Below are 27,007 nucleotides of genomic sequence, written 5' to 3' on the forward strand. Positions count from 1 at the left end.
CCCATGGAGAAGAACTCGGTCGGATCAGACCCATACACTCTTATTCATCGAGTTGTTTCTTCAGCTCCTTCAACTCTTCTGGTCCAAGCTTGTAAGGACGTTTGCAAACAGGTTCTATGTCAGGCTCAAGATCGATGACGAATTCAACTGGCCGATGAGGAGGCATTCCTGGAAGCTCTTCTGGAAAGATGTCTTGATATTCACTTACGACTGGAATCTGAGAGATGGCATTCAACTCGCCCTTCTCATTAAGAGAAAACAGTCGAATGGTATCATCATGAGTGGCATAGATGATCACATCCTCAAATAAGTGTGTCAATTGAATCTGCCTGGCAGCACAATCAAGCCGAGCCTTGTTGAGGGAGTCCTGGATTAGGGGGTGTTCGGGTAGCCGGACTATACCTTCAGCCGGACTCCTGGACTATGAAGATACAAGATTGAAGACTTCTTCCCGTGTCCGGACGGGACTTTCCTTGGCATGGAAGGCAAGCTTGGCAATGCGGATATTCAAGATCTCCTACCATTGTAACCGACTCTGTGTAACCCTAACCATATCCGGTGTCTATATAAACCGGAGGGTTGTAGTCCATAGGCAATCAACTCCATATACAACAATCATACCATAGGCTAGCTTCTAGGGTTTAGCCTCCTTGATCTCGTGGTAGATCTACTCTTGTACTACCCATATCATCAATATTAATCAAGCAGGACGTAGGGTTTTACCTCCATCAAGAGGGCCCGAACCTGGGTAAAACATCGTGTTCCCTGCCTCCTGTTACCATCCGGCCTAGACGCATAGTTCGGGACCCCCTACCCGAGATCCGCCAGTTTTGACACCGACATTGGTGCTTTCATTGAGAGTTCCTCTGTGTCGTCGCCTTTAGGCCCGATGGCTCCTTCGATCATCAACAACGATGCAGTCCAGGGTGAGACTTTTCTCCCCGGACAGATCTTCGTCTTCGGCGGCTTCGCACTACGGGCCAATTCGCTTGGCCACCTTGAGCAGATCGAAAGCTACGCCCCTGGCCATCAGGTCAGGTTTGGAAGCCTAAACTACACGGCTGGCATCCGCGGGGACTTGGTCTTCGACGGATTCGAGCCACAGCCAAGTGCGCCGCACTGTCTCGATGGGCATGATATAGCTCTGCCGCTGAACAACACTGTGGAGGCCGCACACGCACCGGTTCCGACCATTGATTCGGAGCCTACTGCGCCGATCGAGGATCAGCGGTTGGACGCTGCCTCAGGGGCTGCGATCTCAGAGGCGATCGAGCCGAACTCCAGCCCCGCACTCCGCATGGCCCGTGACTCCGAAGAGCCGGATTCCTCTCCAGACTCCGAACCTCCCGCGCCCCTGCCAATCGAATCCGATTGGGCGTCGATAATGGAGTTCACCGCCGCAGACATCTTTCAGCATTCGCCTTTTGGCGACATCCTGAATTCTCTTAAGTCTCTCTCTTTATCAGGAGAGCCCTGGCCGGACTACGGTCAGCGAGGGTGGGATACGGACGATGAGGAAATTCAAACCCCACCCACCACCCACTTTGTAGCCACTGTCGGCGATCTAACCGACATGCTTGACTTCAGCTCCGAAGACATCAACGGCATGGACGATGATGTAGGAGACGAACAGGAACCAGCACCTGTAGGGCGCTGGAAGGCCACCTCATCATATGACATATATATATATATATATATATATATATATATATATATATATATATGGTGGATACTCCAAAAGATGGAGATGGCGATGGAACAGTGGGGGATGACGCCCCCAAGAAACAGCCAAAGCGCCGGCGTCAGCGGCGCTGCTCTAAATCCCGCCAAAGCAAAAATGGTGATTCCGGCACGGGAGATAATACTACCCCAGATAGCGCCGAAGAACACCCACCTCAGCAAGATTCGACACAGGAAGATGGAGAAGCCAGCCCTCATGAGAGAGCGGCAGACCAAGAGGTCGAGGATGATAGCTATACACCTCCCTTCGAAGATGAGGCAAGCCTCGATGACGACGAATTCGTCATACCATCAGACCCCGCCGAACAAGAGCGTTTTAAACGCAGGCTTTTAGCCACGGCAAGCAGCCTCAAGAAAAAGTAGCAACAGCTTAGAGCTGCCCAAGATTTGCTAGCTGACAGATGGACTGAAGTCCTTGCGGCCGAAGAGTATGAACTCGAACGCCCCTCCAAGAGTTACCCGAAGCGCAGGCCGCTACCCCGATCAGAGGAGGAAGCACCTACATCACCAGCGCATGACATGGCAGACCGGCTACCTCGCGGCCGCGACAGAGAGGCCTCTCGGCCCTCCACCCAAGCGATGCCCCGACGCTGCTCAACTAAGGCACGGGAAAATGCGCCCGACCTGCGAGACATACTAGAGGATAAGGCAAGACAAACAAGATCGATCTACGGATCGCGCAGGCGCCCTACGGCATGTGACAATGATCTTCACTCCGGATACAACAAATCCGGCCGGGCCGAACACAACAAACATAGCTCTTCCGAGCTGCGTCATGATATAGCCCAGTACAGAGGCGCCGCACACCCGCTATGCTTCACGAATGAAGTAATGGATCATAAAATCCCAGAGGTTTTCAAACCCGTAAACATCGAATCATACGATGGCACAACAGATCTGGCGGTATGGATTGAGGATTATCTCCTTCACATCCACATGGCACGTGGCGATGATCTACACGCCATCAAATACCTCCCGCTCAAACTTAAAGGACCGGCCCGACATTGGCTTAACAGCTTGCCAGCAGACTCAATCGATTCTTGGGAGGACCTGGAAGCCGCATTCCTCGACAACTTCCAGGGCACTTACGTGCGACCGCCGGATGCCGGCGACTTAAGCCACATAATTCAGCAGCCAGAGGAATCGGCCAGACAATTCTGGACACGGTTCCTAACAAAAAAAACCAGATAGTCGAGTGTCCGGACGTAGAGGCCCTAGCAGCCTTCAAGCATAACATCCGCGATGAGTGGCTTGCCCGGCACCTGGGACAGGAAAACCCGAAATCCATGGCAGCCCTCACGACACTCATGACCCGCTTTTGCGCGGGAGAAGACAGCTGGCTAGCTCGCAGTAACAACTTATCAAAGAACCCTGGTAATTCGGATACCAAGGACAAAACTGGCAGGACACGTCGGAATAAGCAAAAACGCCGTGTTAACAGCGACAGCAATGAAGACACGGCAGTCAATGCCGGATTCAAAGGCTATAAATCCGGTCAGCGGAAAAAGCCATTCAAAAAGAATACTCAGGGCCCGTCCAGTTTGGACCGAATACTCGATCGCTTGTGCCAGATACATGGCACCCCTAAAAGACCAGCCAATCACACTAACAGGGATTGTTGGGTGTTCAAGCAGGCAGGCAAATTAAGGGCCGAAAACAGAGACAAGGGGCTGCACAGCGATGACGAGGAGCCCAAGCCGCCGAACAACAATGGACAGAAGGGCTTTCCCCCACAAGTGCGCACGGTGAACATGATATATGCAACCCACATTCCCAAGCGGGAGCGGAAGCATGCGCTACGGGACGTATACGCGATAGAGCCAGTCGCCCCAAAGTTCAACCCATGGTCCTCCTGCTCGATCACTTTTGATCGAAGGGACCATCCCACTAGCATCCGTCATGGCGGCTTCGCCGCATTGGTTCTCGACCCAATCATCGACGGATTTCATCTCACAAGAGTCCTCATGGACGGCGGCAGTAGCCTGAACCTGCTTTATCAGGATACAGTGCGGAAAATGGGCATAGATCCCTCAAGGATTAAGCCCACAAAAACGACCTTTAAAGGCGTTATACCAGGTGTAGAAGCCAACTGTACAGGCTCAGTAACACTTGACGTGGTCTTCGGATCCCCAGACAATTTCCGAAGCGAAGAGTTAATCTTTGATATAGTCCCGTTTCGTAGTGGCTATCACGCCCTGCTCGGACGAACCGCATTCGCAAAGTTCAATGTGGTGCCGCATTATGCATATCTCAAGCTCAAGATGCCAGGCCCTCGAGGAGTAATTACGGTCAACGGAAACACCGAACGCTCCCTCCGTACGGAGGAGCATACGGAGGCTCTCGCAGCGGAGGTACAAAGTAGCCTTCTCAGGCAATTCTCTAGTCCGGCCATTAAAAAGCCAGACACTGCCAAGCACGCCCGGAGTAACCCACAACAGGACCACCTGGCACACTCTGAGCAAGCGTAGCAATGCGGCCCCAACCCCAGCTTTCACGACATAGCGAAACCAGTACCTCGCGTACATAACTACGCCCTTGAAATACCATGGGCACAGGGGAAGGGGCACAATAACGGCATGCCCAAAACACGGCTTAAAACATACTAGGGGCTGCCGGATTCTTTTTTTAATTTTTCTTACTTTCAGGACTCCATACTTCGGACGACCTGTTCGGCAATTCGACTGCCGCACAAACGATGCAAGCTCCAGGGAGGCAGACAAGCCATGCCGCATTATGGAACTCCCAGGTGGTCTCTGTTACGAGCGGTATACCTGTTTTAAATACAATTCCGCGGCCTGCCCCTGGTCAGGACATACTAACTAGTCCAATATCTTTTGCTTACCGCACTATTTGTATCGTTCGGCTTTGATAAATAGCCTCTCTATAAACAATGCACAACCTTTGTCTATTTTCTGCATTACTCTCTTTTATATATGTTCATTAATGACATGTTGCACCCGTACACGATGGTACGGCAAATACGCTAGGGGCTTTAGTACCCTTCATTATGGTGTGAGAAGTCCGTACACTTTCACAAGTGCGGCACCCCGAACTTATAGCACTATATGCATCGGCTCCGGAACATGATTTGGGTCAATAGTTGGGTTTGCCCGGCTCCTATGTTTTGGTCCCTTACGTTCCGCTATATCGGCTAAGGTAGCACTAGGAGAACCACTGCGATTGTGCCCCGGTTGAGCTGGGTTAAGCACCTCAGTGGAGAAAGCTAAAACTGACTGTCATGATGAGGCGAGAGACCGGTCGCTGTTCGAGAGGTTTTTCGAGTCCCTAAAGACTTATGCCGCTTCGAGCGAGGAGCCGGATTTGTCCGGCCAAGGTGTGGATAGCGCCCCGAACTCGGTCTTCCGAACTAGGGGCTTCGCCGAAATTTAAAATTATAAAGTTCTATGGCTAAGTGAGAGTGTTCAAGCATTATAGTCCGATTGCCTGGTTCGTTGTGCTGAGCGCCTCCCTCGAAGGACCCAACTATGGGAAAAAGAGCGCTCAGGTTTATCCCGAACACCCCAACACTAGTGGCATGGGGGCAGAAGCCGACGACTGGCCATCTCTCAATTTTTGATAAACGGCCGCACAGAAAATAATATTTTAAATTCAACAAGCATTGCTTAGCGCCTATGAACAAGTTTTCAGCACACATGATAAACACGAGCGAGTTCATTCAAAAATTACATCCTTGGTACATTCATCCGCCACAAGGTGGGCACCCGCAAGAACATCCTTATAGTAGTTCTTGGGCTTGCGATGCTCCTTCCCCGGCGGCGGCCCGTCCCTCACAAGCTTCTCACCGTCCAGCTTACCCCAGTGCACCTTTGCACGGGCAAAGGCCCTACGGGCTCCTTCGATGCAGACGGACCGCTTGATGACCTCGAGCCTTGGACAGGCCTCCACCAGCCGCCGCACCAGCCCGAAGTAGCTCCCAGGCAGGGCCTCTCCGGGCCACAGCCGAACTATGAAGCCCTTCATGGCCTGTTCGGCCGCCTTGTGGAGCTCGACCAGCTGTTTCAGCTGGTCGCTCAGGGGCACAGGGTGTCCGGCCTCAGCATACTGAGACCAGAACACCTTCTCCGTCGAGATGCCCTCTTCGGCTCGGTAAAATGCGGCGGCGTCAGATACGCTGCGGGGAAGATCTGCGAATGCCCCTGGAGAGCTCCGGATTCGGGTAAGTAACAAGTAATTTACTTTTATATTTCTGCTTTGCATAAAGAATGCCTTACCCGCTGCTATCTTCTTCATCTCCTCCAACTCTTGGAGGGCCTTTTGGGCTTCGGCCCTGGCAGATTTGGCAGTCTCAAGGGCCGCCGCGAGCTCGGACGCTTGGGTCTTTGACTCAAGCTCCAAACTCTCATGTTTTTTCATGAGAGCCTGATGCTCTTGCTGCACCTCGCCGACCTGAGCCCCAAGTTTCTCTCGCTCGGTGCGCTCCACGACCGTTTTCCTTTTGGCCTCGGATAGCACCTGCTTGAGGGTCGCTACCTCAGTCGTGGCCCCTACAATAAGCAGTACAATCCTGTTATTTTTTGCAATCACGCCTCTCTATAGGCACTTTTTCTGTAAGGTATTTCTTACCTTCTTTTTCCTTGAGCTCCCGCTTGGCCAGGCCGAGCTCTTGCTCGGTCCGCTCGAGGTCCTGTTTCAGGACACCCACCTCCGCCGTCAGTGCGGTGGTGGATAGCAGCGAAGCCTGCATACGCATATTGACTCTTTATTGTTAGACTCCTGCGAAATTTAATAGATCCTCTATTCGGCTTTTCTTTCCGAACGCCAAACAGAGCATCAAGGGCTACTGTCTATGCGGTAATATTTTTACATATTTTTACTTACCTCGAAGCCTGTTAGAAGGCTAGCGCAAGCTTCAGTCGGTCCGCTCTTGGCGGACTGAACCTTCTGGATCACCGTACTCATAATAGTACGGTGCTCCTCGTCGATGGAGGCGCCTTCAAGCACCTCCAGCAGATTGTCCGGCGCCTCCGGTTGGACGGAGGCTGCCAGCTTAGAAGGATTGCTCCTTTTGGAACGAGTTCGCCTGCTGCAGTCCGGAATTGTTGAAGATTCCGGCACGGTGTCCGGCTCAAAGCCGGACTTGGAGCCCTGGGGGTCTTGTCCCCTTTACTCCTGGAGTCCGGGGGGTTGCCTTGCGGCTCCTCCAGGACCACCTCCTCCTACCCCGGAGCTTGTCGCGATGCCACTTTGGCGTCGTCCGCAGTGCGGGGGAGACAGCGGGCGGAACGGAGTTCACGTCCGATGAATCCAGGGAGCCGCTCGACGACGCGTTGAGTTCGGCCCGGGGCAAGCTGCATAATTATGATCGACATTAGGGAAAGCTGCGCGACAAAGGAACATCATGAGTTACTCTGATATCCGAACTTACGATTTCGCCGGACGCTTGGCCCTCTCTGGTCACTCCTCTTCGTCCTCTTCGGCGTCGGGGGAGTAGTCCGGCGGAGGGGTCTTCCTCTTCCTAGACCCCTCGGCCTCCCCTGTTGGGGCGGCCTTCCTCTTCTTTCCTCCCCCCGCTGGAGGGGGAGAGGTTTCTTCTTCCTCCTCCTCGTTTTCACGGGAGGAGGGCGTCTCGGACTTGTCGGATGACGAGTCCGACACCACCACATTACGGGTACTCTTTTGAGTCCCCGTGGTCTTCTTCTTCTTGGCCTTCTTCTCCGGCACCACATAAGGCGCCGGAACCAACAACTTCACTAGTAAAGCTGGGGCTGGGTCTTCGGGCAAGGGAGCCGGACAGTGAATCGATCCAGACTGCGCCTGCCAAGCCTGTCAAATGTGAGGGAGTTTAGATCCCGCATAGAGTCAAACTATGAAAAAACTTAACATCCTGTAAAAGGTGAAAATAGCTTACCTCGCTAGCGTGACGCCGCGAGCTGTATCCGCGGTCCTCCGAAGCGGATGTGAGAGCCTCGGCGCCTTTGGATAGCACCTTCCAGACGTCTTCATATGTCGTGTCGAAGAGCCTGTTAAGGGTTTGGTGCTGCGCCGGGTCGAACTCCCACAGATTAAAGCCCCTTGTTGACACGGGAGGATCCGGCGGACGAGCATGACCTGGACTACATTGACGAGCTTGATCGGCTTGCTCACCAGGGACTGGATGCATGTCTGCAGTCCGGTCACCTCTTTTTCGTCGCCCCACGACAGGCCCGTCTCTTTCCAGGACATAAGCCGTGTGGGGGGTCCGGATCAGAACTCGGGGGCTGCGATCCATTTCGGATCGCGCAGCTCGGTGATGTAAAACCACCACTATTGCCACCCCTTCAGGGTCTCCACGAAGGAGCCCTCGAGCCATAGGACGTTGGCCATCTTGCCCGCCATGGCGCCTCCACACTCCGCCTGGCTGCCGTGCACCACCTTGGGCTTGACATTGAAGGTCTTGAGCCAGAGGCCGAAATGGGGGCGGATGCGGAGGAAAGCCTCGCACACGACGATAAACGCCGAGATGTTGAGGACGAAGTTCGGGGCCAGATCATGGAAATCCAGGCCATAGTAAAACATGATCCCCCGAACAAATGGGTGGAGTGGAAAACCCAGTCCGCGGAGGAAGTGGGGAAGGAATACTACCCTCTCATGGGGCCTTGGGGTGGGGAGAAGCTGCCCCTCCTCGGGAAGCCGGTGCGCGATGTCTTTGGACAAGTATCCGGCCTTCCTTAGCTTTTTGACATGGCCCTCCGTGACGGAGGAGACCATCCGCTTGCCTCCCGCTCCGGACATTGCTGGAGAAGGTTGAGGTGGGAAGTGCAGGCTTGGGTGCTGGAGCTCGAGTGCGCAGGAGATGGATAGGAAAAGGAGGAAGAAGGCGTAGGTAAAAAGGTGGATCCTTATCCCCTTATATGGGCGGATGCGGTTGTGCGTCCCCACCAGCCTAGTAAAACTCGCTTGCCTCCCAAAGCGTCGTGATAAATGGCGCGGTTGGGTTACCCACGTCCGTATTGATGAGAATCCCGTAAGGGGGGTACACGATCTCTGCTTTGACAAGATGTGCCAAGGAAACCGCCTCACAAAACATGCTGAGGTGGAAAAGTAAAAATGATTCGAGTAAAGGACTTGGCCGTAGTGTAATGACGCACTGCGGAATACGTCAGCAGATTTGATTTGTGTTAATATTATTCTCTCTATGGCAATATGTGGAAGCTTATTTTGCAGAAGGCGGACACTACTCTTGGTGTTTACAATCTTCTATGAAGGACTTGGAGGACGAACCCGCCTTGCAATGCCGAAGACAATTTGCGCGCCGGACTCATCGTCATTGAAGCCTGGTTCATGGGCTACTGAGGGAGTCCTGGATTAGGGGGTGTTCGGGTAGCCAGACTATACCTTCAGCCGGACTCCTGGACTATGAAGATACAAGATTGAAGACTTCTTCCCGTGTCCGGATGGGACTTTCCTTGGCGTGGAAGGCAAGCTTGGCGATGCGGATATTCAAGATCTCCTACCATTGTAACCCACTCTATGTAACCCTAACCCTATCCGGTGTCTATATAAACCGGAGGGTTGTAGTCCATAGGCAATCAACTCCATATACAACAATCATACCGTAGGCTAGCTTCTAGGGTTTAGCCTCCTTGATCTCGAGGACGTAGGGTTTTACCTCCATCAAGAGGGCCCGAACCTGGGTAAAACATCGTGTTCCTGCCTCCTGTTACCATCTGGCCTAGACGCACAGTTCGGGACCCCCTACCCGAGATCCGCCGGTTTTGACACCGACACTTGTGCTTAGAAAGCCAGCCCATGCCGAGAATTAGATCAATATCCGAGTCACCAAGAACAATTGGAGAAGACAAAAACTTATAGTCACCCATCTTGATAACGAAATCCAGAACGAATACTCGAGAAGTCATTTGTCGGGCCGGAGAAACAATAGACAAAGGTCTCGGCAATACTTGAGTAGCCAAATCATGCATAGCCAAAAAAGGTCTTGAAATGAAAGAATGCGATGCACCAGAATCAAAAAGGACTTTTGCAGGAATATCATTAACAGGAAGGTTACCCATGATCACTTCTGAAGAGTCCTCTGCCTGAGTTGCATTCATCATGCTGACCTTTGCAAATTTGGGATTATGCTTGACCACTGCATTGCTGGCAGATCTCACAGGAGGAGGAGGCGGAAGACGCCTTTGGTTGAAGCATTTGTTCGCATAGTGCCCTTTCTGCTGACACTTGTTGCAAGTAACCTCTGAGAGCGGGCGGTGATACGGAGCACTTGACCTTGGAGCATGAGACGGAGCTTTGTTCTGATAGCCTGGGTTGGTTGGGTGGGAAGATCCATTTCCACCTTTACTCTTCTGCTGATAAGGCTGGCGGAACGGAGGAGGAGGAGGCAACCAGAACTTTTGTTGCTTAGCTGCCACTTGAGTTGAAGAAGAAGATGGAGCTGTGTCCCTGACTCTCTTCTTAGAAGCATCGCACTTGATCTGAGAAGCCTCTTGCTTTAGTGCCATGTTGTAGAATTCATCATACTTGGTCGGCTCAAAAAGCACGAGAGCTAGTTGCAGATCTTCTCTGAGGCCACCTCTGAATTGATAAATCATGCTCTTCTCATCAGGGACATCTTGTTTGGCAAAGCGAGCGAGCCTCTGAAACATGATGTTGTATTGGTAATCAGACATGCTGCCTTGCTTCAGATTGCGAAACTCCTCACGCTTACTCTCAGCAACACTTTGTGGAATGTGGTGAGCTTTGAAGTCTCAGCGGAAATCATCCCAGGTAATCACACGACCTCTTCTGGAATCTTTGTATTGTTGATACCACTCAGCAGCTTGGTCTTTGAGTTAGAGGCTTGACATGGCAATATGGGAGGCATGATAAAGCATGTGGTAGGTATCGCGGCATAGCAATAGAGCGACCAACTAGCAAGCAAAGATAGAAGTTATTTCGAGGGTATGGTCATCTTGCCTGTAAAGTTCTCCGAGTTGATGAAAGCTTGATCCTCGTAAGCGTACTTAACGGGTTCCTCAATCACGTACTCGTCTCTCGGATCTACCCAAAGCAAGAGCACAAGCAAAGGAAACAACAATCAACCATGGTGCAATGCACAAGCAACATGATGCAAAACATGACATGATATGTGGGATGTGATATGCAATGCATATGCGTGCTTCGGAAGGGAAAGATTGAACCAGGCCTCAACTTGGCATACCAAGTGTGCCTCTGGAAAGATGAGATGATTTCGGTCGAAATCGATATAAAGATCACTGGAATCGGATGCACGGTTTGCAAATGGCAAGCAAAACAATAATGGCACAATTCTGCGATTAACAACACGATGCCATCTAGAATGCAACAAGAAACTAAGCTACTGCACTCCAACATAGCAACAAAGCACATGTCAGTGATCTACTCAAGATGCTTGACAAAGGATGAACACTGAGCTACGGCTAAATCACACAATAGCAGATTCAAACAAGCATGGCAAAAGTGCAAAAGATATCAGCTTCATAGACTTAGTGAAATTATTAACATGTTAGGAATTGACATCAGGAAGCAATGTTTAGAGCAAGTAAACAACATGCTACTGGAAGAGATCATAGCAAAAAAGCCATGGCATGAATCTACTCAAAGCATAGAACAAAAGTCCCTTACCGACCATCAGCCAAAAGGGCACAGAAAATATGATGGCACCCATGTAAACATAGCAAGTTTCGTTAACAGATTCAGACTTGGCAGAAAACAGAGCATGGCATAAACAGAGTTATGAAGGCCTCTTTGTGAGCTCGATTCACTCACCACAAGGCATTGCATGACAAGATAAGCATAAAATCAGCAAGAAGACATGTTCAAGAAGCTAACCATGTCAAGAACAAGTCTATAGCATGCTTGGATCAACTACAATAACCTTGGCAAAATTGATTTAACACGTAAACAATCTGCTAGGAACATTTTATAGCAAAAGTAGAGCAAGATTGAGTCATGCTAGGGTACTCCATAAATGCAAATAGGGGCATGGATGGATATAGCACAACCATATGTCCAAATCATCCTTAATGAACATAGTAAAAAAAGCATGGATCTCACTGTAGCAACATGTATACATGGCATAAAAATAACACCAGGGAAATGACTGAAATTCTAAGTCTCTGAAATCAGCAATATCACGAGAGCTACTTTGCATGCATGTGCTAGTCACCACAAAGATCACAAAAAATACATGGCATACACCCCTGTAAAGATGGCATGGCATAGACCAAAACACATGTAGAGATCATGCCCATATGCATCACACAACAAATGTGGCAAAAATGACAAATGCTCATAATCTGCTAAGAAACAGGAACTAACATTTTATAGCACTCTTGTATCAGTCATTTGGGCATCAAGATGGACTCAAACAAGCAGGTCACAATGGAACAAAATGAAGAGCACATCATGATGAACATTTCGATATATCATGCATGCAAAAAGGATCTACGGATGAGGAGTTATGGCATGTTGAACAAGGTTTGAAAATATAGCAGAAAATGACTTAGGCAAATTTCAACCTCCAGATCTAGGGTTGACTTTGGCACGCGAACCGAGGCAGGGTCTGGATCTCACCGGAGAAGCTTGAACTCGTCGGAGTTCATCGGATCCGGCCCTCCCGCGATCGGATCTGGGCGGAGAGCTCACCGACAAGGGGAAGGAGGCGAGGTGGTGGAGAGGGGCACCGGTGAGGCGCTGCGGCAGCGCGCAGCTCCGGTCGGCTCGACGCTCGGCGATGCACGACGGCGGTGATCCGGCGGATGGTGGCGCGGGCACCGGAGGTGGCGGGGCCGGCCAGGCGGTGGGGCGCAGCGTGCGGACGAGGTCTCGCGGGGCGGCGGTGCCCTATCCGGGCCGGGAGGGCCGGCTCCGTGCCGCGCGGGCCGCGGGCGACGAGGATGCGTGGGTGCCAAGTGGCACGACACGGTTGGAGCGAGGACGGCAGCGGACACGTCCGGCGCGAGGAGGAAACGCCCGGCGGCGCGAGGAGGAAGAGAAGACTAGGGTTTCATCCGGAATTTTGGAGGGGGGGGTGCACATATTTATACATAGAAGGAGGTGGGAGTGTCCAAATGGAGAGCGGTTTTCGGCCACGCGATCATGATCGAACGGCCGAGAGGATGGAGGGGTTTGGATGGGTTATTGGGCCACTTTGGAGGGGTGTTGGTCTGCAACACACACGAGGCCTTTACGGTTCCCCGGTTAACCGTTGGAGTATCAAACGGACTCCAAATGGCAAGAAACTTGACATGCGGTCTAGCGGTGGTGTACCAAGGCCGCTTGGCAAATCTTGGTCCATTCTGAGAAAGTTTAACACCCGCACATGAAAAGAGACAAAAGGGGGCGCGAGAGGACATAGGAGTGTCGGATTGCAAAACGGACAACGGGGAAAATCTCGGATGCATGAGACGAACACGTATGCAAATGAGATGCACATGATGACATGATATGAAATGCATGAAATGAACAAAATGCAAAACAAAGACAAGAACCCAACCACGAATCTCATAACTTAAAGCAGGAAACGGCAAGAGTTGGAGTACAAATATGGTAAGTTGCATACGGGGTGTTACACATCAAGTGATTCATAATCGAGTGATTCCAAAAGCCTATCAGCATGGAGTTTCTTCATGCGCTTTACACCAATATGACCTAAATGACAGTGCCACAAGTATGTTGCACTATCATTATCAACTTTGCATATTTTGGCATCAATATTATGAATATGTGTATCACTACGATCGAGATTCAACACCATTTATATTAAGTGTATGATCATAGAAGGTTTTATTCATGTAAACAGAACAACAATTATTCTTTGACCTAAATGAATAACTGTATTGCAATAAACATGATCCAATCATATTCATGCTCAACGCAAACACCAAATAATATTTATTTTAGGTTCAACACTAATCCCGAAGGTAAAAGGAGTGTGTGATGGTGATCTTATCAACCCTAGAATAATTTCCAACATACATCGTTACCTTGCCCTTAACTAGTCTCCATTCATTTTGCAACTCCTGTTTCGAGTTACTAATCATAGCAACAGAACCGGTATCAAATACCTAGGGGTTACTATGAACACTAGTAAAGTACACATCAATAATCTGTATATCAAATATACCTTTGTTCACTTTGCCATCCTTCTTATCCGCCAAATGTCTGGGGTAGTTCCGCTTCTAGTGACCATTCCCTTTGCAATAGAAGCACTCAGTTTCAGGCTTAGGCCTAGCTTCGGGTTTCTTCACGGGAGTGGCAACTTGCTTGCCATTCTTTCTTGAAGTTCCCTTTCTTTTTCTTTGTCCCCTTTTCTTGAAACTAGTGGTCTTGTTAACCATCAAAACTTGATGCTCTTTCTTGATTTCTACCTTCGTCGATTTTAGCATCACAAAGAGCTCGGGTATCGTTTTCGTCATCCCTTGCATATTATAGTTCATCACGAAGTTGCAGTAACTTGGTGATACTGACTAGAGAACTCTATCAATCACTATCTTATCTGGAAGATTAACTCCCACTTGATTCAAGCGATTATAGTACTCAGACATTTTGAGCACATGCTCACTGGTTGAACTATTCTCCTCCATCTTGTAGGCAAAGTACTTGTCAGAGGTTTCATACCTCTCGACACGGGCATGAGACTGAAATACCAATTTCATCTCTTGGAACATCTTATATGCTCCATGTCGTTCAAAACATTTTTGAAGTCCCGGTTCTAAGCCATAAAGCATGGTGCACTAAACTATCAAGTAGTCATCATACCGAGCTTGGCAAACGTTCATAACATCTGCATCTGCTCCAGCAAAAGGTCTGTCACCTAGTGTTGCATCAACGACATAATTCTTCTGTGCAACAATGCGGATAATCCTCAGATCACGGATCCAGTCCGCATCATTGCTACTATCTTCTTTCAAATTATTTCTCTCTAGGAACATATCAAAAATAAACGGGGAGCTATAACGCGAGCTATTGATCTACAACATAATTTGCAAATACTATCAGGACTAAGTTCATGATAAATAATCATATTACTTAAAAACTCCCACTTAGACATCTCTCTAGTCATCTAAATGATCACGTGATCCATATCAACTAAACCATGTCCGATCATCACGTGAGATGGAGTAGTTTTCATTGGTGAACATCACTATGTTGATCATATCTACTATATGATTCACGTTCGACCTTTCGGTCTGAGTGTTCCGAGGCCATATCTGCATATGCTAGGCCCGTCAAGTATAACCCGAGTATTCCACGTGTGCAAAACTGGCTTGCACCCGTTGTATGTGAACATAGAGCTTATCACACCCGATCATCACGTGGTGTCTCGGCATGACGAACTGTCGCAACGGTGCATACTCAGGGAGAACACTTATACCTTGGAATTTAGTGAGGGATCATCTTATAATGCTACCGCCGTACTAAGCAAAATAAGATGCATAAAAGATAAACATCACATGCAATCAAAATATGTGACATGATATGGCCATCATCATCTTGTGCCTTTGATCTCCATCTCCAAAGTACCGTCATGATCTCCAATATCACCAGCATGACACCATGATCTCCATCATCTTGTTCTCTATCAATGTGTCGTCACATGGTCGTCTCGCCAACTATTGCATAGCAATAAAGTAAAGCAATTATATAGGGCTTGCATCTTATGCAATAAAGAGACAACCATAAGGCTCCTGCCAGTTGCCGATAACTTTAACAAAACATGATCATCTCATACAACAAATTATATAACATCATGTCTTGACCATATCACATCACAACATGCCCTGCAAAAACATGTTAGACGTCCTCTACTTTGTTGTTGCAAGTTTTATGTGGCTGCTACGGGCTTAGCAAGAACCGTTCTTACCTACGCAAGTGTGCTGTTTTAACTTTCAACAAGGACCGGGTGTAGTCACACTCAATTCAACTAAAGTTGGAGAAATAGACACCCACTAGCCACCTGTGTTCGAAGCACGTCGGTAGAACCAGTCTCATGAACGCGGTCATGTAATGTCGGTCTGGGCCGCTTCATACAACAATACCGCCAAATCAAAGTATGACATGTTGGTAAGCAGTATGACTATTTTCGCCCACAACTCTTTGTGTTCTACTCATGCATATAACATCTACGCATAGACCTGGCTCGGATGCCACTGTTGGGGAGCGCAGTATTTCAAAAAATTTCCTACGATCATGCAAGATCTATCTAGGAGATACATAGTAACGAGAGGGGAGAGTGTGTCTATGTACCGTCGTAGACCGAAAGTGGAAGCGTTTAGTAACGCGGTTGATGTAGACGAACGTCTTCGCGATCCAATCGATCAAGTACTGAACGCACGACACCTCCGCGATCTGCACACGTTCAGCTTGGTGACGTCCCTCGTACTCTTGATCCAGATGAGGCCGAGGGTGAGTTCCGTCAGCACGATGGTGTGTTGACGGTGATGATGAAGTTAGCGACGCACGACTTCACCTAAGCACTACGACAATATGACTGAGGTGTAAAACTGTGGAGGGGGGCACCACACACGGCTAAAGATCAACTTGTGTGTCTATGGGGTGCCCCCTCCTCCGTATATAAAGGAGGGGAGGAGGAGTCTGGCCGGCCACAGGGGGCGCGCCCAAGGGGGGTGAATCCTACTCCAAGTAGGAACCGGCCCCCCTTTCCTAGTCCAAGTAGGAGAAGAAGGAAGGAGAGGGAGAGGGAAAAGGAAAGAGGGACCGCACCTCCTCCCCTAGTCCTATTCAGACTCCCCTTGGGGGGGGGTGCCACCTCCTGGTTGCTGCCCCTCTCTCCCCTAAGGCCCACTAAGGCCCATTACTTCCCCTGGGGGTTTCGATAACCCCTCTGGCACTCCGGTTTTATCCGAAACTATCCGGAACACTTCCGGTGTCTGAATAACATGGTCCAATATATCAATCTTTATGTCTTGACCATTTTGAGACTCCTCGCCATGTCCGCGATCTCATCCGGGACTCCAAAAAACCTTCGGTACATCAAATTACATAACTCATAATACAAATCGTCATTGAACGTTAAGCGTGCGGACCCTATGGGTTCGAGAACTAGGTAGACATGACCGAGACACATCTCCGTCAATAACCAATAGCGGAACTTGGATGCTCATATTGGTTCCTACATATTCTATGAAGATCTTTATCAGTCAAATCGCATAACAACATACGTTGTTCCCTTTGTCATCGGTATGTTACTTGCCCGAGATTCGATCGTCGGTATCATCATACCTAGTTCAATCTCGTCATCGGCAAGTATCTTTACTCGTTCCGTAATGCATCATCCCGCAACTAACTCATTAGTCACATTGCTTGCAAGGCTTATAATGATGTGCATTACTGAGAAGGCCTAGAGATACCTCTCCGAGAATCGGAGTGACAAATCCTAATCTCGATCTATGCCAACTCAACAAACACCATCGGAGACACCTGTAGAGCATCTTTATAATCACCCAGTTACGTTGTGATGTTTGATAGCACAATAAGTGTTCCTCCGGTATTCGGGAGTTGCATAATCTCATAGTCATAGGAACATGTATAAGTCATGAATAAAGCAATAGCAGTAAACTAAACGATCATAGTGCTAAGCTAACGGATGGGTCTAGTCCATCACATCATTCTCTAATGATGTGATCCTGTTCATCAAATGACAACACATGTCCATGGCTAGGAAACTTAACCATCTTTGATTAACGAGCTAGTCAAGTAGAGGCATACTAGGGACACTCTGTTTGTCTGTGTATTCACACATGTAGTAAGTTTCCAATTAATACAATTCTAGCATGAATAATAAAAAATTATCATGATATAATGAAATATAAATAACAACTTTATTATTGCCTCTAGAGCATATTTTCTTCACTACGCTCTCTGCACCGGCGAATCTGGAGCTGTTGCTTGAGTATAGAGCGGCCAGGGCTTTCGCTGGCGCCATTGCCATGGATCAGGAGAACTCCCACCGCCGAGCCTCAACATTTGGAGGGGTTGAGTAAGTTTTCTTTCTTCTCTTCATCTACCCTTGACTTTAATGGAGCTAGTTGTGGATGCCATAACTTCGTTTTAGTTTGAGGTAGGGCTAGGTTCATTGGTGGTTCACGAAATCTTTACTTAACTTTGACTATATGTTAGTTTAATGCAGTAGTGATTCAGATAGTAGATGTATTTAGTTGGATGTAGTAGTGATTCAGATTACTAGATGGATTTTGTACTTGCATGGTTCAGATAGGTTTTGTTACTGAATTTTATTACTCATTAGCTCTGCAATACTAAATTTTGTTACTCATCAGGCTAAATATGGATGCAGTTATAGATGTAGTACTGTTTTTTAGTCAGTGGGCTAAATATGGATGCAGTACTATTGTGCCACTACTGAATTTTGATGCAGTAGATTTATTCAGTTAGGTTTTTTAATTGTGTACAAGTTAGAAAGAGTTGTGAAGTAACACTGTATATAATACATGCTGGATGATAACATTCGGGAGGTGAGGCTGCATTTCCAGGGCAGAGACAACATGGAAAGAAGCTCCTGTCTTTCAAACATCACATTTCTTAATTTAATTGCACTTACTGAGACTGAAGGGTACGAGTTAGATGACTACATGTACTATGTGAAGAAAGTAGGAATTGGACAAGATGGGTTATTGCTTCTGGACAGTCAAGAGGCAGTAGAAGAAATGATTGACCACTTTGATTTCACATTTCTGAATATCATAGTGGCGAAGGGTAATGAAGACAAAGATGCTGAATTTAGTAGGGGTAACAATGTTTATGAAGAACAAGTTCCAATAGGAGCCTAGTGGGGGGGGGGCTGGTTTTGTGTTAAGCCTATCAGAAGATGGTGTTGATCACCCTCTTGAAGCAAATCTAAACACACAACATAGTTGCAATTTGCACACTACATAAGCTCATTCTGAAGATGAGGCTGGTGGTGAAGATGAGGCTGGCAGTGAAGATGGAGATGCTTGTGGATAAGATGAGATGGACAAATCATCTTCAGATTTTGAGATTGATAGGGGTCATTATAAAGGCATAAAGATGTTTACAAGGCTTAGAAGAGATGTGAAGAAAATGCTGTCAATGAAGAAGAAAAATATGTTCCACATGAGAGGCCAGAGTTTGAAGGGGATAGTGATGTTTCAGAGTTTTGGCAGGAGGAGAAAGAGGATGATAGTGCAGAGGAAACTGTTGTGGCACAAGTCAGGCCTGAGAAACTGAAGCCTATAAGAAGAGGAGCACTAAACCCAGGACCTACTTCCCGAGCTCACAGTGAGCCAGAGATCCCCAAGTTTGAAGATTTTGTATGTGAAGCTGATGAATTTTGCTTCCTTGGTGATGATGGCATTTTTGATGCAGATGCAGAGGTACCACTACTACCTTCTGGAAGGAAGAGAGGATTGAAGGAGAGGAAATGGTATGACCCACTACTACTTGATGCACATGAGCAGTTGTGTAAGGACCTTTTCTTCACCAATATCTATGAGTTCATAAAGACAGTAAGAAATTATCATGCTAGGACATTGAGAAACTTTCACTATCATCTGAATGAACCAACAAGGATTATTGTTTGGTGCCCAGATAGAAAGAATGGTTGTGAGTTTTTCATGACTGCATCCAAAGTAGCCCATGAAGATACATTCACAATCAAGAAGTGCCACATGGATCACAGTTGTGGAGCTAGTGGAGAGAGTACTAAGGTGATTGCACAATGGGATGCAGAAGTTGTTGGGGACACAGTTAGATCAAATGTAAAGGCTGATGTCGACACAATTCTCAAACATACAAAGAAGAAGTTTAGGGTTCATGCTCCTAGGAGTTTGGTCTATAGGACAAGGCTCATTGCTATTGATGTTGTGCAAGGTGATCATAGAGACCAACATCTTAGGTTGAGGGACTACCTCCAATGTGTGCTTGAGACAAACCCTGGAAGCAGGTACATGTTCTACTGCCTCTAGGCTTCCAAGGATGGATTCCTTAATGGTTGTAGGCCTTTCATAGGTAACTTTAAGTTATTTACTCCTCTTTTCAAATGTAACTAATGCACATAGTTATTTAATTTGACCCTAATCTCACCGTTTATCTAGGACTTGATGGTTGCTTCATGAAATTATTCATTGGACAATAGATATTGGCAGCCATAGGGAGAGATGGGAACAACAACATATTCCCAATTATTTTTGGGGTGGTTGACAAGGAGGATGGTGATAGCTGGACCTGGTTTCTCAACCAGCTTAGAGTGTGCATTGGCACAAGTAACAAGTTTGGAAACTACACCATCATGTCTGACAGATAGAAGGTATTGATGCATTTATTTTCTCAGCTTTATAAACACAAACACATAGTCATGATGCATTAGTTAACTTATATGGTGCTTATGAAAACAACATGGTCTTCTTAAGGCAATTAAAAAAGTATTTCCTCAATCCCCACAAAGATATTTCCTTAGATACATCTATGCCAACTTTCCGCTAGCTGGCTCTAGAGTGGGGAAGAACTAAAAAAATATGTAGACAAAGCTAGCTATTCCTTCACTGAACATGGTCATAATGCTGAAATGGCTAGTTTGAAAGTAGCATGTGAATTAGCTTACACATGGTTGAATGGCATCCCTAAGGAGTGTTGGGCTAGATATGCAATGGATCGTGTATGCAAGAATGACTTGGTTGTCAACAACCTTAGTGAGGTTTTCAACAAGATGATCCTAGATGTTAGGTCTAAGCCAATTAATACCATGTTTGAAGGGTTGAGGACCAAACTCATGCTTATATGAGGGCATAAGAGAGAAAACAAAGAATTATAGGTGGGAAATAACCCCACATTACATGGGGAAGCTTGAAGAGAGCAAGAAATGGGCTAAATATTGTGAAGTAGACATGGTTGGTCCCAACATTTGGCAAGTTATTAGTGGAGAGAACATTTACTGTGTGAAGCTGAATGAAGAGAATTGTTCTTGCAAGAGGTGGGACATGATTGGGTCACCTTGCCACCATGCAATTGATGCTATGCAGAAGATCAAATTCACCCTAAATATTTATGTGAATCCATTCTTCAAGAGGGAAATGTACAAGGCAACTTACCAACACATCATCTACACTATTCTTGGGCCTGAATTCTGGCCAAACACAAACACACCAGACATTGAGCCACCAGTATTTAAGGAGAAGAAAGGGAAGAAGCGGACATCTAGGAGAAAGGGCCAATTTGAAGTGCCATCTCCTAAGGATACATCAAGGATGGGCACAATAACCTGCAGTAACTGCAACAGACAAGGTCACAGGTGGACACTATGTGGAGACACGTTTAAGACTAAGTTGCAGACAAGCACCAGGTAACTTTCAGTTATTTAAGCTAATGCAAAATATTTTCATAGGTAACTTTCAGTTATTTAAGAAAATGCAAAATATTATCTTATGCTTCATTCATAGGAAAACAGAAAGTCATACCCATCATCTTCTGCACCACCCAAGCCACCAAGAGGAGCTGCTACTCCAGGTCCGTCAAGAGCACCTGCTGCGTCTGGTCCTGCCAGAGTTGCAGTTGCATCTGCTAGTCCTGCAACCACAACACCAACTAGGGCCAGCCAAGCTGCTGCAAGAGCAGCAACCAGGGCCATCCAAGCTGCATCAAGAGCATCAACTGTTGCTATTGCAGTCTCAACAATAGCATCAAGAAAGAGAAAGAGCACATCTTCAGCACCAGCCAAGAACACCAGGTCAAGTGCATCATCTCCAAAAAAGAACACTAGGTCAGCAACTAGAGGAGCAAGAGGTTTCAATGCTCCAAGGGCAGCACCAATATCAGCTCAACCATGTGCTAGCTCAAAGATGAAGAGGAAGGCCCCAAGCAAGTAGGATGAGTATTTTACAGCTAGTGGCAACCACTGACTTTGCTATAATATGATTTTGAAACTTTTATTTGTCACGCCATGAACTGTGCTTGTTTGGCATGCTCAACTATGGTATGTTCCATGCTTGGAAATGTAAGTTTGCTAGGACTTGAATATTTGCAGCACCGAAGTTATGTGCGAATTTGTCACTTAAGTTATGTGTTATGATGATGATTGATTCATTTTGGGTGGTTATCCATCGATCAAACCCTAAATGACTTAATTAGGTCATTTAGGGTGGCTAGGAATCGACCAAACCCTAAATGACTCAATTGGGTCATTTTGGGTGGCTAGCCATTGACCAAACCCTAAATGACTCAGTTGGATCATTTTGGGTGGCTAGCCATCGACCAATGTCATTTAGGGTGGCTAGCCATCAACCAAACCCTAATTGACTCAATTGGGTCATTTAGGGTGGCTAGCCATCGACCAAACCCTAAATGACTCAATTAGGTTACTTAGGCTGGCTAGCCATCGACCAAACCCTAAATTACTCAACTGGGCCATTTTGGGTGACTAGCCATCGACCAAACATAAATCACTGAGCAAACATAAGTCACTCTTGACCAAACGTAACATAGACAGATTCTTCACCCATTCATACATAGATCAAATGACTCATTCATACATTACATTATTCACTCATTCATACATAGATCAGAGAGACATAGATAAATGGATACATGTAACATCAGAGAAACAAAACAGATAAACAACTTCATGGGTACAAAATCCTCATCCACCTCTGCCTAGTGACCTGAAATGGATGAAAATTGACCCTCCTCCTTGTCCAATAGATGATATCATCATCACTAGGATTTGAGCCATTGGGGAAGGCCTCGAGGAACTGCTCCTTTGTTCTTGCGGTTGTGTGCTGCCAAGATCATCTCAACCAACTAGCGAAGGTACTCCAAAGTGTATCTTGTTGCTGCCAGTGGCCTTCTCCCCTCTCAGCGCTGCTGCTCTTCTGGCCTCTCTCTGCCTGACTCCCCTAGGCACCCCCTTCACTGGTACGCGTCGGTCCTAAACAAACAGTTTAAACCCCTTTCCGCGACGACATTCAGAACAGTCGCCAAGTGAGTGTGGGCGATAGGGGGGTCCTTCCCACACGACCCAGAAACCGCTGGGGATATGCCCTCCTGGCACACCGCTCGGCAAAATGAGGTCGTGTGCGACCGGCGAGCACTGAAATACAGAAATACATACAATAGTGCTAAAAAATACAATTATATAGGCGAAATCATTTCTGGTCGTAAGTACATCCCACACAGTTAGTCACCAATAAACGTTTCCGTTCGTATATACATCCCACATAGTCACTACAAGGAAAACGTTTGCGCAAGATGGCGTAACGCAAACAATTTTGAAGAGAATGTCGTGTGTGACTGTTCATTGATCCAACACGGTTTATTCCTAGAAACTGTGTGCGTTGCCTGAGGTCATCGCCCATGGTGTTTTCTCATTAACCGTTTGCAATAGGAAAACCCAATTAGCAAGCTAATTGGCCAATTAGTGGGCTAATTGCCCTATTATTAATAATCCATTTACTAATCTAATTGACATTCATATTAAGCACATAATATATTCCATTTCCATATTAAGGAAGCAGGATTTCATAATTGAAATACATAGGAGTACAACATGATATAGCTTCAGCACTCATCTACCCCATTACACAACTGCACCAGCAGCAAGTTTCACATGCGACATCTAGAACCTCTCAAAATTAGAATCATAGACGGTACATAGAGAGAAGCATCTCATCTGGAAAACTGCGGAAGCGGAAGGCGGATATTGAGCCTTCATTCATGTTGAAGGTCTTTGCAACTTTAGAACAGTGCCTGTGGATGATTGACCGTCCATCCTTCGACCTCTTCAGGAACACTTCAATATTGAGCCATGGGTGTAGTATGAAAACTTTCCTCACCTCGTAACCACAGAGGTGGTTTGAGAGGTAATCATCAGTGAACACTCAAAACAAGGATGTGCATAAATATCTTCTCTATATTGGAAACGGGGCAAAGGAATAAAAAAAGGGAAGGTATAATAGTTAGTACCATCTTGTAAACCTCAGTGCTTCCCATTGTTTCCCTGCAACACATATAAGGTAGTTAGTCATCAGGTTAAGTAAGGGTCCGCATGCTATCAGTAAAATATGTTGATGAAAAATAATCACATTGCAGATTCATCAGATTAATTCAAGCCACATGGAAAACCCATTTATCCAAACCAAGCATGATTAATAACTAGCAAATATAGCACTTGTATATGTTTCTCATGTATTAAGTGCAGCCAAATTCGATTTATTCCTGACATGGTATACAATAACAGAATGCAGCCACAACAATTGAAAAGCGCATTGCAGAATTGAACCAAGCAGTTAACTAAACACCACAACAAATGAACCAAATGTTAACTGAGCACCACATTGCACAATATAACATACTCCTAATAGAAGATCAGATAGTTAACCAAACCAAGCATGCTTAACAACTTAGAAATATAGCAATTGTATTTGTTTCTCATGTATTTAGTACAGCCAAATTCGATTTATTCCTCACATGGTATACAATAACAGAATGCAGCCACACCAATTGAACATCACATTGCAGAATTGAACCAAGCAGTTAACTAAACACCACAACAAATGAACCAAATGTTAAGTGAGCACCACATTGCATAATATAACATACTCCTAATATAAGATCAGATAGTTAACCAAACAAAGCATGCTTAAAAACTTGGAAATATTGCACCGTAAAGAATTGAACATTACATTTGCAGAATTGAACCAAGCAGTTAACTGAACACCACATTGCACGACATATAGAACATATACACTATAGCAGAAGATTGCATGGTAAAAGTAGATACCACAATCACTAGAATTTGTGAAGGAAAGGCAGTAGCTAGCAAACTGAACATGGGTCCTTATAGTGAGCTAATAAGACAAGCTACTCCTCATTGTCGGAGATATCGACGATGATTGGCTCCTTGGACATGGAAGAGGGCGAGGCCTCTGCATCGTGGGTGCCATCTTTGTAGTGGTGAGTTTCCTGAGCCACTCCGGGCACAAACCTGCTGGCTCTCGAGATGAGGTAAGCATGTGCACGCTGAGAAAACACCTCGTAGTCTTCGTTGAAGGCACCGATGGTGGCCTCAAGAAAATGCCACGAACTATTGTTTAAAGAAGCCAACCGCATCGCGGCGTCGGTGCATGAGGCGTCAACGGTGGCCTCGACGGCGAGGTGCTCCTCCAAGATCTGGGGTTCGGCATGAATGGCAGCCATCACGACCTCATTCGCGCGTGCGGATGCGATTTGCTTCTCCGCTGCTAAATACTCCTTGAGGTCCTGGCTATACTGCATGCACCATGGCTTAGGCCGGTGCTTATTTGGTGGAGGGATCGGTGATTTGGGTGGAAGGTGTCATGCTCGCGCCGACGGTCGGGGCATGTGGGATGTGGAAGGAGGAGGAGGATGGGGGTCGGGTGTGGATTACCTGCCTGGATAGGCGAGGCTGAGTAGCGTGAAGGAGGGTCATCGACGAGGAGGCGGCGACACTGCAAGCAAGGGTTGAAGGTTTCAACTTGGAAAGGAAGGCGGAAATAGGGGAAATGTGGCTTTTGGTAAGGGGGAGGGGGCAGGGAGGTAGATATTTTCGCGGAAGCCAAAAATTTGGAATCGCTTCAGGCAAAAAACTGGCACGCAAAGTGTCATCAGACACTGTCCCTTATTCAGACACGGTCTGAAGATATTTTGTGCTGCATCTCACACGGTTGGTTATAATAAACTGCGTGGGATCTACTTGATTTCTCATCTTGATTTGAATTGCATAATGGGGTCACAGCGGCCATGGACGGTGATTGAATTGCTAGACCTTTTATCTGTAGTGATCATAAAAGAATTGGAATTATTCAGGGTTCGTTTGGACATTTTTATGCATTAAGTGAGTTTTCAATAAATTTATGTGCATAATTAAAATGTGAACTACATGCACATGCTCCAGTACATATAAATTGGTTGAAAATCAAATATGTGTCCTTGGGTGCATGCTTAGGTCTCATGCAAGAAATGGGAATGAATTTCAAACACTAGGGCACCGTTGATTGCCGATAAAACATTGAGATGTCTGGTTTTTAAATTCTAGTAAATCCCAAACTCGTCTGAAATTCATGAAACTTGGCATGCTATCATGGAGCGGCATCAACATGCCGTGGTAAATTTTTTGTCCCATTTGGGGAAGGTTTGGGTATATGCTTCTCACAAACCAGAGCTTCTCACAACAAGCATGATGGTTTTGGTAGGGAACGCCCCACCTTTGGGGACGAAACGATATCCATTGCCTCTTATTGCTTTCAAATTTTTTTCTTGTGTCAACATAGAACAACAGGAGTGTTGTGTTATTTTTTGTGATTTTTCGGGGTTCGCTTGGACATTTTTATGCATTAAGTGAGTTTTCAATGAATTTATGTGCATAATTCAAATTTGAACTACATGCACATCATCTAGTGCATATAATTTGGTTGAAAAATCAAATATGTGTCCTTGGGTGCATGCTTAGGTCCCATGCAAGAAATGGGAATGAATTTCAAACACCAGGGCACCGTTGATTGCCGGCAAAACATTGAGATGCCTGGGTTTTAAATTCTAGTAAATCCAAAACTCGTATGAAATTCATGAAACTTGGCATGCCATGATGGAGCGGCATCAACATGCCGTGGTAAATTTTTTGTCCTATTTGGGGCAGGTTTGGGTATATGCTTCTCACAAACCAGAGCTTCTCACAACAAGCATGATGGTGTTGGTAGGGAACGCCCCACCTTTGGGGACGAAACGATATCCATTGCCTCTTGTTGATTTTAATTTTTTTTCTTGTGTCAACATAGAACAATAGGAGTGTTGTTTTATTTTTGTGATTTGTCGGGGTTTGTTTAGACATTTTTATGCATTACGTGAAGTTTTCAATGCATTTATGTGCATAATTCAAATTTGAGCTACATACACATGCTCCAGTGCATATAAATTGGTTGAAAAATCAAATCTTTGTCCTTGGGTGCATGCTTAGGTCCCATGGAAGAAATGGGAATGAATTACAAACACCATGCCACCATTCATTGCTGGGAAAACATTGGGATGCCTGGTTTTTAAATTCTAGTAAATCCAAAACTCGTCTGAAATTCATGAAACTTGGCATGCTATCATGGAGTGGCATCACCATGCCGTGGTAATTTTTTGTCCCATTTGGGGCAGGTTTGGGTATATGCTTCTCACAAACCAGAGCTTCTCACAACAAGCATGATGGTTTCGGTAGGGAAAGCCCCACCTTTGGGGACGAAACGATATCCATTGCCTCTTATTGCTTTCAAAATTTTTCACGTGTCAACATAGAACA

The sequence above is a fragment of the Triticum dicoccoides genome, chromosome 3A (genome assembly GCF_002162155.2).
Source record: "Triticum dicoccoides isolate Atlit2015 ecotype Zavitan chromosome 3A, WEW_v2.0, whole genome shotgun sequence".
Lineage (NCBI taxonomy): Eukaryota > Viridiplantae > Streptophyta > Magnoliopsida > Poales > Poaceae > Triticum > Triticum dicoccoides.